We start from the raw sequence: 9950 nt of genomic DNA, 5'->3' as shown, positions 1-9950 counted from the left end.
AGTAGTAAATAAAACTAAGCAAGACAAAAACAAAGTAAAGAGATTGGGATGTGGAGACTCCCCTTGCAGCGTGTCTTGATCTCCCCGGCAACGGCGCCAGAAATTTAGCTTGACACGCGTACAGCACGCGACCGTTGGGAACCCCAAGTGGAAGGTGTGATGCGTACAGCAGTAAGTTTCCCTCAGTTAGAAACCAAGGTTTATCGAACCAGTAGGAGTCAAGAAGCACGTTGAAGGTTGATGGCGGCGAGATGTAGTGCGGCGCAACACCAGGGATTCCGGCGCCAACGTGGAACCTGCACAACACAAACCAAGTATTTTGCCCCAACGAAACAGCGAGGTTGTCAATCTCACCGGCTTGCTGTAACAAAGGATTAGATGTATAGTGTGGATGATGATTGTTTGCAGAAAACAGTAAAACAAGTATTGCAATAGATTGTATTCGATGTAAAAGAATGGACCGGGGTCCACAGTTCACTAGAGGTGTCTCTCCCATAAGATAAACAGCATGTTGGGTGAACAAATTACAGTTGGGCAATTGACAAATAAAGAGGGCATGACCATGCACATACATATTATGATGAGTATAGTGAGATTTAATTGGGCATTACGACAAAGTACATAGACCGCTATCCAGCATGCATCTATGCCTAAAAAGTCCACCTTCAGGTTATCATCCGAACCCCCTCCAGTATTAAGTTGCTAACAACAGACAATTGCATTAAGTATTGCGCGTAATGTAATCAGTGACTACATCCTCGAACATAGCACCAATGTTTTATCCCTAGTGGCAACAGCACATCCATAATCTTAGAGGTTTCTCTCACTCCCCCAGATTCACGGAGACATGAACCCACTATCGAGCATAAATACTCCCTCTTGGAGTTACTAGCATCAACTTGGCCAGAGCATCTACTAATAACGGAGAGCATGCAAGATCATAAACAACACATAGACATAAATTGATAATCAACATAACAAGTATTCTCTATTCATCGGATCCCAACAAACGCAACATATAGAATTACAGATAGATGATCTTGATCATGTTCGGTAGCTCACAAGACCCGACAATTAAGCACAATGGGGAGAAGACAACCATCTAGCTACTGCTATGGACCCATAGTCCAGGGGTAGACTACTCACACATCACTCCGGAGGCGACCATGGCGGCGTAGAGTCCTCCGGGAGATGATTCCCCTCTCCGGCAGGGTGCCGGAGGCGATCTCCTGAATCCCCCGAGATGGGATTGGCGGCGGCGGCGTCTCTGGAAGGTTTTCCGTATAGTGGCTCTCGGTACTGGGGGTTTCGCGACGAAGGCTATTTGTAGGCGGAAGGGCAGGTCAAGGGGCGTCACGAGGGGCCCACACCATAGGTCGGCGCGGCCAGGGCTTGGGCCGCGCCGCCCTGTGGTTTGGCCACCTCGTGGCCCCACTTCGTCTCCTCTTCGGTCTTCTGGAAGCTTCGTGGCAAAATAGGACCCTGGGCGTTGATTTCGTCCAATTCCGAGAATATTTCCTTACTAGGATTTCTGAAACCAAAAACAGCAGAACAAAGAATCGGCACTTCGGCATCTTGTTAATAGGTTAGTTCCAGAAAATGCACGAATATGACATAAAGTGTGCATAAAACATGTAGATATCATCAATAATGTGGCATGGAACATAAGAAATTATCGATACGTCGGAGACGTATCAATGCACGAGAAGCATTCCTTCTCAGTACAGGTTTTTAGCTAGCAAGGTTAATTAGCAAGCACAAGAGTTGAGGCAAACAAACAAATATACATGTGATAGAAACAATCATGCATCTTCCTTGTAAGCACAAACAATTTTAACTTCAGAATAATAAGCTAAGGTGCAAACAAGAAAAGAAGACAATGAAACAACTACATGTATTTCTCTTTTCTAATTAAACCTCAAAGTGTTATTGCTATTTGACCAATGCTAAGTTTGCCAAAAACCAAATAGATTTATTCAATGCTCCCAAAATGATACCAATACTAATAACAAGATCAATCATATAATAGAGGTTGCAAACTAAAATAAGATGTGCAATATGTAAATGATAAGACTTCTCATTAATATTCCATCACGATAACTCACACCAAGGGATACATAGACAACCAACTAAAGGAGAGATACTTCCACACTGCAACCCATCTTATATGATAATTTCCCTACTCATGATATGACACTACTTGATAGTAAAAAGTAAAAGGTAGTGATGATGTGATACCGCGGCACTCCCCCAAGCTTGGAACAAACCAAGGGGATGCCAATACCGATGATGAATTACTCCTTCGGTGATGGTGGTGATGAATTCCCATCATCAGACTTCCAAGGAAGAGGCTCTCCATCAACAAATGACATCTTGGTCTCGGGAATCCTGAAACTAGCAGCATGGCTTATGTGTTTAAACCTGTTTTCATACTCACAGTTCTGATTCTGAACGTCATAGAGTTGAGCTTGGAGTTTGTTGGTGGTGTCGTGAAGCGAGAGGATGTCGTCCCACAGCTTTGCAGTCTCCTTCTTGTGTGCATCAATAAGTTTAGACACAATCTTGTGGAAGATGTCCACTTCACGCTCAACCATCTTCTTGTAGTTGAAAACCTCTTGTTCTAGCTTCTCCATCCTGTCTTCCAAGCTTCCTTCTCCTTTAGGCCCCTGGACATCTTTGATCCACAACTCTCCATCAACGAGCAGTAACTCCTTGGGGTGAATCTTCAGCTCGTTCATGTACAGGTTGATGACGTCCTCGCAGAAGCTGTCCTTCGGAGTTTCCGACGAAGACATGATGGATCTAGATCCGAAGCAAATCCTGGCAGAAAACAGCTCGAAACAAAACACGTCGAGAAAACGATATACGGACCTCCAGGGGTCCGGGGGATTATATAGCAGGAATTTTTACGACACAAGGAAGTACCAGGTCGAACCAGAGTCGGAGAGGGGCGACGAGGTGGCCACCTCATAGGGCGGCGCGGCCAGGCTGGGGCCCGCGCCGGCCTATGGGGGCATGCCCTCGTGCGTCTCCTCCACTCCGTTTCGATCTCGTAATTTCTCATATTTTCCAAAAACAGCAAAAATATTGTTCGGAAAGTAAATCAAGAACTTTTATTGCCAGTACTGTTACCTATTCAAAGTCGAGTTCTGGCGGACTGTCAATTTGACCTTTGATGAAAGCCTCCGGTGTTTCCACTCGAATAACATCAACATCTTCATTATAAGAATCACCTGAGATATAATGCTTGAGTCTTTGTCCATTCACCACTTGTGTGGCGTCGCCTTGGAGAGAGCTAATTTTAATTGCTCCTGAACGATACACCTCCTCAACGACATATGGTCCTTCCCATTTCGAGAGTAATTTCCCTGCAAAGAATCTGAGACGAGACCGATATAATAGGACTTTATCCCCAATATTAAATTCTCTTTTGATAATTCTTCTATCATGCCATTTCTTAACTTTCTCTTTAAAGAGTTTAGCATTTTCATAAGCTTCACTTCTCCATTCATCTAGAGAACTTAATTGTAGCAACCTCTTCTTACCGGCTAGTTTAGGATCTTTATTTAATTCTCTTACATCCCAATAAGCTTTGTGCTCTAGTTCTAAAGGTAAATGACAAGCTTTTCCATAGACCATTTTATAAGGTGACATTTCCATGGGATTTTTATAAGCAGTTCTATAAGCCCATAGTGCTTCCTTCAATTTACTAGCCCAATTCTTTCTAGTTTTATTAACAGTCTTTTGCAAGATAGCTTTAATCTCTCTATTTGATAATTCTACTTGCCCACTAGTTTGAGGATGATAAGCGGAAGCAATTCTATGATTAATACCATATTTAGCAAGAGTTTTTCTAAAACCACCATGAATAAAATGAGAACCTCCATCAGTCATAATATATCTAGGAACTCCAAATCTAGGAAAAATAATATCTAAAAGCATTCTTAAAGAGGTCTCACCATCAGCACTTTTTGTAGGTATGGCTTCCACCCATTTAGTAACATAATCAACAGCAACAAGTATATGAGTGTTACCTACTGAAGAGGGAAAAGGTCCCATGAAGTCAAATCCCCAACAATCAAATGGTTCAATAACAAGAGTATAATTCATAGGCATTTCATTGCGTCTAGAGATATTACCAACCCTTTGACATTCATCGCAAGATAAAATAAACTTCCTTGCATCTTTGAAAGAGTTGGCCAATAAAAACCTGATTGTAGAACCTTTTGCGCGGTTCTATCTCCGGCGTGATGTCCTCCATAAGCACTACCATGACATTTACTCAATATCTCTTGTTGTTCATATTCGGGAACACATCTTCGCAGAATACCATCCACTCCTTCTTTATATAAGTTTGGGTCATCCCAGAAATAATGCCTCAAGTCACAAAAGAATTTTCTCCTTTGCTGGGCTGAAAAGATTGGAGGCAAATACTTGGAGACAATAAAGTTAGCATAATCAGCATACCAAGGACTGTCTCGTGAGCTCACCTTTATTACAGCCAATTGTTCATTTGGAAAACTATCGTTAACAGGAACAGGATCATAAGCAATATTTTCCAATCTAGACAAATTATCAGCAACAGGATTATCAGCACCTTTCCTATCTACAATATGTAAATCAAATTCTTGCAACAGAAGTACCCATCTAATAATCCTTGGCTTAGCATCTTTCTTTTGCATAAGGTATGTAATTGCAGCATGATCAGTATGAATTGTAACTTTTGAATCAACAATATAAGATCTAAACTTATCACAAGCAAAGACTACAACTAACAGTTCTTTTTCAGTAGTAGCATAATTTCTTTGAGCAGCATCAAGAGTTTTACTAGCATAATGAATAACATTCAATTTTTTATCTACTCGCTGTCCAAGAACAATACTTACAAAGAAAATCACTAGCATCACACATAATTTCAAAAGGTAAGTTCCAATCAGGAGGTTCGACTATAGGAGCAGTTGTTAAGGCTTTCTTTAGAGTTTCAAAAGCTTCCTTACAATTATCATCAAAAACAAAAGGTACATCTTTTTGAAGAAGATTAGTAAGAGGCTTTGAAATCTTGGAAAAGTCTTTAATAAACCTCCTATAAAACCCAGCATGACCAAGAACACTACGAATACCTTTAACATCCCTAGGATAGGGCATCTTCTCAATTGCTTCAACTTTAGCTCTATCAACTTCAATACCTCTCTCGGAAAATTTATGTCCCAATACAATTCCTTCATTAACCATAAAATGGCATTTCTCCCAATTAAGAACAAGGTTAGTTTCTTCACATCTCTGCAAAACTTTATCAAGGTTCCGCAAGCAATTATCAAAAGAATTCCCATAGACGGAAAAATCGTCCATGAATACTTCTACAATACTCTCGCAAAAGCCATGAAAAATAGCAGACATGCATCTTTGAAAAGTAGCAGGAGCATTGCATAAACCAAAAGGCATACGTCTATAAGCATAAGTTCCATAGGGACAAGTGAAAGTGGTTTTCTCTTGATCCTTAGTTTTAACAGCAATTTGTGAAAACCCAGAATAACCATCAAGAAAGCAAAAATGAGTATTTTTAGATAACCTTTCTAACATTTGATCAATAAAAGGCAAAGGGTAATGATCTTTCTTAGTAACCTCATTAACTTTTCGATAATCAATGCACATTCTATACCCTACAACTACTCTTTGAGGTATGAGCTCATCATTATCATTAGGCACAACAGTCATTCCTCCTTTCTTAGGAACACAATGCACATGACTAACCCATCTACTATCAGCAATGGGATATATAATACCAGCTTCAAGAAGTCTTAATACCTCATTTCTTACCACATCCTTCAGCTTAGGAATTAGACGATGATGATGTTCAACAACAGGCTTTGCATCATCTTCCATATTAATGGCATGTTGGCAAATAGAGGGAGAAATCCCCTTCAAGACATCAAGAGTGTAGCCAATAGCTCCTCGGTGTTTCTTCAATATTTCCAATAACCTTTCTTCTTCAAACTCTGAAAGCTTAGAACTAATAATAACAGGATATATTTTCTTATCATCAATATGAGCATATTTAAGATTATCAGGCAATGGTTTTAAATCAAAGACAGGATCTTCCTTTGGTGGTGGTGTTGTACCCAGATCTTCTATCGGTAAGTCATGCTTAAGAATAGGTTGACGAAGGAAAATTTCATCAAGCTCATTTCTTTCTTCCCTAAAAACTTCACTCTCACTATTCTCCAAATGTTGCTGCAAAGGATTATTAGGAGCAAGAGCAATAGATGCACACTGTTCAACTCTAAAATCATTATTAGGCGAATCAGCTTTATAAGGAGTTTTGGCAAATTTAGAGAAGTTAAACTCATAAGATTCACCAGCAAATTTAGTTAAAATTTTCTGTTTCTTGCAATCTATAACAGCTCCACAAGTATTTAGAAAAGGTCTACCAAAAATGATAGGACAATACTTACTAGCAGCAGAACCAAGTACCAAAAAGTTAGCAGGATATTTAATCTTACCGCATAGAACTTCCACATCTCGAACAATACCAATTGGAGAGATAGTTTCTATTAGCCAGCCGAATAACCACATCAATATCTTCAAGTTCACAAGAACCAATTTCGTGCATAATCTCTGTGTAAAGCTCATAAGGAATAGCACTAATACTTGCACCAATATTGCATAAACCATAATAACAATGATCACCAATTCTAACAGATAGCATAGGAACACTAGCTTTCCTAGACTTATTCGGATGTGAAACAATATTAGAAGCATCTTCACAGAAAATAATATGACCATCCTCCACATTTTCAGTCACAAGATCTTTAACTATTGCAACAGCAGGTTCAACCTTTATTTGTTCTTCAGGTTCTATAGGTTTCTTTTCACTTTTATTAACTGCACTATTTATAACAGAGTACTCCTTCATTTTAGCAGGGAAAGGAGTTTTTTCAATATAAGCTTCAGGAATAACATGATCAACAGTTTCAACTACAACACATTTATTTATAGATGAATCAATTTTATCTTTATACGGTTCATGATACTTGTCAAAATTCTTCTTAGGCAATTCATAATGAGAGGCAAAAGCTTTATAAAGATTTGCAGCAACTTGAGAATCAAGACCATAAGTAGCACTCATATTACGAAATTTATCAGTATCCATAAAAGCTTCAATGCATTTATAATCATAATTTATACCTGATTCTCTATCCTTGTCATTCTCCCATCCTTCAGTATTCTCCTGGATCCGATTAAGAAGGTCCCTTTTAAACTCTTCTTTGTTGCGTGTAAATGATCCAGAGCAAGAAGTATCCAGCAAGGTCTTGTCTTGAAAAGAAAGTCTTGCATAGAAATTATCAATAATAATATTACCAGGAAGCTCATGAATGGGGCATTTGAGCATTAAAGACTTCAATCTCCCCCACGCTTGGGCAATACTCTCTCCATCATGAGGCCAAAAATTATATATGCGGTTCCGATCCTTGTGAATTTCACTTGGAGGATAGAACTTAGAATAAAACCGGGGTACAATATCATTCCATTCAAGAGAATCCCCATTATCCAGTAATTTATATCAATGCGCCGCTTTACCAGACATCGATATAGAGAATAGTTTCTTCCTTACTTCATCCATAGCAATACCTGCACACTTGAATAAACCGCATAATTCATGTAAGAACAGTAAATGATCTCCAGGGTGGACAGTTCCATCCCCTGTATAACGGTTATCCACAACACGTTCAATAATTTTCATAGGTATTTTGTATGGTATTTCTTCCTCACCTAGCGCCTCATCCACTAACTTTGCAGTAGTAGTAGATTTTCCAAATAAAAACTCAAGAGAAGATCTCTCCATAATGAATTATGGCAGCAGGCAGAAATAAAATCAGCACAAACAGTAAAAGTTTCCCTTACCAATTCCACTTACCAATAGCGCTTCACTCCCCGGCAACGGCGCCAGAAAATAGTCTTGATGACCCACAAGTATAGGGGGTGTATCGTAGTATTTTCGATAAGTAAGAATGTCGATCCCAATGAGGAGCAGAAGGTGTTGACAAGCAGTTTCGATGAAGGGTTCACTGTAAATGCTCACAGACAAGTATTCAGGGGGTTTTGATGTAGCAGATGAATAAAGTACGAGTAAGTAAAGTGCGAGAGTAACAATTGCAGCGAGTGGCCCAATCCTTTTTAGCACAAAGGACAAGCCGGTTTGTTTACTTATAATGACCAAACGTTCTTGAGGACACACGGGATTTTAGTCTAGTGCTTTCGCTACATATGGCTAATTAATCTTCATTGTTTTGATAAGTGTTGTGTGGGTGAACCTATGCTAATGTACCGCCCTTCCTAGGACTAATACATACTTGCCACGGTCATAGACTGCAAAAACATGTTCCCACATTAGAGCATCTCCCCAAAGCGTCCCAAACGGCGTCCAATTTATCGTTTGGGACACACCTTCGTGTCGTGTTTGGGATATCGCTACCAGCCGCGTCCCCCAAATAAAATTTCAGATATTTAAAACTTATGCGAATTCATTCAAACTTGCTATATATTACATAGATTTGAATAAAATTCGATGAAATTTAAACTAAACCCTAATCTAGTAGTACTTGCGGCGGCCAGATGCGTCGTAGTACTGGTGGAAGTTGTACATGTCATTGATGACGACGTCCTGCTTGCCGCGTTTGTCGGGCTCGTCGACGGGTTGATGACGACGTCCTGCTTGCCGCGTTTGTCGGGCTCGTCGACGGGCTCATCCTTCACCACGCCGCTTGGCCCAGCCTCGCCTTCGTCAGTGAGGTCCACGAGCGGCTTCCTAGAGTCGCGGATGGACATGGTGATCGTCGAGTCGAGGTCACTCCTCTAGGCGTCCTTGTCGTTCAACGAAGCCAAGCACGCCGCTCGCAAGCCAGGGCAGTCCTCAGGGTTGCCGCTGCTGGCAATGAGACGCTAATGCCGCTCGTACTCCACCAGTAGCGCCGCCTACCCGGCTGCCTCGTTGTCCTGCTCCTCCTTCACCTCCGGCTTCGGGATGAGGTGGGCGCCGCCGGTGCGCCTATGCTGCTGCGGGCTAACGATGTTGCCGTCGCGCCTCGGATTGACGGGCGGCGTCGCGAACTCCGACTCCTCCTTCACCTCGCACTTAGGCACGATGTAGGGCGCGGCCTGATGCGACGAAGAAGGCGCCAATCGCGCCGGCCCTGACGAGGAAGAGTTGGAGGAGAGTACGTCCTCCTCGGCTGCCAGCGCGCTGCGGGCGTAGGGGATGGTGGCGGCGACGGCATCATCTCCAACCTGGGCGCGCCGTTCTGGATGTCGTCGACGACATGCTCCAGGGTGCGCCCCGGAACGCCCTGAAGAGGAGCATCCCTCCTTGTTCCAGCTGTTCCGCCGGCCGATGAGGTCGGCGGTGCTGTTCATCTCGGCGTCATGCTGCGCCTGGAACTAGTTGACCCACTAGGTGTCGTTGCCGGTGGCCCCCCCTGGTTGGATCGGCCCGCTCCTCGGCGATGAGACGAGCCCGCCGGGCCCTGATCACGTCCCTCCAGCGCTCTGTGCCCTCCCACGGCGGCGGCGGGACTTTGACGCCGTTGATGGCCATCTTCCACCCGCCGCTGCTTGGCTTACGTGTCGCTGACGCGTCGGCCCCTCATCTCCTCGCCTTGCTTTTCGTTGTGTCCAGCGTTCCCGAAGCGTCCCATGTGTAGCGGGGACGGGCTCGGGACGCCGGACACCGTATTGTGCCGCACCGGACAGAAAGAGCCTTTGGGGCACGCTGCTAGGAATTTTGTCTGGCGCGCCCCAAATCCCTTTCCAATCGGTACATGCGGATCGCACACGCTCCGGCGATGCGATCTAAACGAACTGATCTGTTCAGCGTGATCTATCGATTCATTAAATTTAGGGCCCATTTGGTAGGCTGGGCCGATTTCTTGCATGAATGCGCCTGCGAGATGGGA

This window comes from Lolium perenne, chromosome 3 (genome assembly GCF_019359855.2).
Source record: "Lolium perenne isolate Kyuss_39 chromosome 3, Kyuss_2.0, whole genome shotgun sequence".
Taxonomy (NCBI): domain Eukaryota; kingdom Viridiplantae; phylum Streptophyta; class Magnoliopsida; order Poales; family Poaceae; genus Lolium; species Lolium perenne.
Note: the sequence above shows the minus strand (reverse complement) of the source record.